The sequence below is a fragment of the Piliocolobus tephrosceles genome, chromosome 4 (assembly GCF_002776525.5).
Source record: "Piliocolobus tephrosceles isolate RC106 chromosome 4, ASM277652v3, whole genome shotgun sequence".
In the NCBI taxonomy this organism is placed as follows: domain Eukaryota; kingdom Metazoa; phylum Chordata; class Mammalia; order Primates; family Cercopithecidae; genus Piliocolobus; species Piliocolobus tephrosceles.
Window position 1 is genome coordinate 75,432,681 of NC_045437.1, and position 1,358 is coordinate 75,434,038.

A 1,358-nucleotide genomic window follows, 5' to 3' on the forward strand; every position below is an offset into this window, starting at 1 on the left:
TATCCTTGTTAACTTTCTGTCTCGTTGATCTGTCTAATGTTGACAGTGGAGTGTTGAGGTCTCCCATTATTATTGTATGGGAGTCTAAGTCTCTTTGTAAGTCTCTAAGGACTTGCTTTATGAATTTGGGTGCTCCTGTATTGGGTGCATATATATTTAGGATAGTTAGCTCTTCCTGTTGAATTGATCCCTTTACCATTATGTAATGGCCTTCTTTGTCTCTTTTGATCTTTGATGGTTTAAAGTCTGTTTTATCAGAGACTAGGATTGCAACCCCTGCTTTTTTTGTTCTCCATTTGCTTGGTAGATCTTCCTCCATCCCTTTATTTTGAGCCTCTCTATGTCTCTGCATGTGAGATGGGTCTCCTGAATACAGCAGACTGATGGGTCTTGACTCTTTATCCAGTTTGCCAGTCTGTGTCTTTTAATTGGAGCATTTAGTCCATTAACATTTAAGGTTAATATTGTTGTGTGTGAACTTGATCCTGCCATTATGATATTAACTGGTTGTTTTGCTCGTTAGTTGATGCAGTTTCTTCCTAGCCTCGACGGTCTTTACATTTTGGCATGTTTTTGCAATGGCTGGTACCGGTTGTTCCTTTCCATGTTTAGGGCTTCCTTCAGGGTCTCTTGTAAGGCAGGCCTGGTGGTGAAAAAATCTCTAAGCATTTGCTTATCTGTAAAGGATTTTATTTCTCCTTCACTGATGAAACTTAGTTTGGCTGGATATGAAATTCTGGGTTTAAAATTATTTTCTTTAAGAATGTTGAATATGGGCCCCCACTCTCTTCTGGCTTGTAGAGTTTCTGCCGAGAGGTCTGCTGTTAGTCTGATGGGCTTCCCTTTGTGGGTAACCCGACCTTTCTCTCTGGCTGCCCTTAAGATTTTTTCCTTCATTTCAACTTTGGTGAATCTGGCAATTATGTGTCTTGGAGTTGCTCTTCTCGAGGAGTATCTTTGTGGTGTTCTCTGTATTTCCTGAATTTGAATGTTGGCCTGTCCTACTAGGTTGGGGAAGTTCTCCAGGAGCTGATTATAAGGGTGACAGAACTGCAAAGGACAGTTAACTCATGGCTTCAACAAGTTTTTTTTTTTTTAACAAATAGGACTTTTTATGTCCCACTGTTACAAGTCTGAACTTTAAATAGATTCTTGCACTGGTGGTTCATATCCATCAGCTCATTCAACTTGATCACCTGTCTCATGCCCAGTGGCTTTTCCAGAACTACTACCTTCACCATGAAGCTCCATGACTTTTCCCAATTCAAACTTGGGCTTCTTCAGCATTTTTGGTCTTCTAACAAAGACATCATGGAGAGGATAAATAGATAGGCAAGCCTTGTCTGCGTCTTTTCAGC

The 1,358-nt window shown here is 40.4% G+C and overlaps 1 pseudogene; it reads right to left on the reverse strand.

The window, feature by feature from the left end:
• Window positions 1-1,179: 1,179 nt before the first annotated feature.
• Window positions 1,180-1,358, reverse strand: part of LOC111544486 — an 864-nt pseudogene continuing 685 nt past the window's right edge.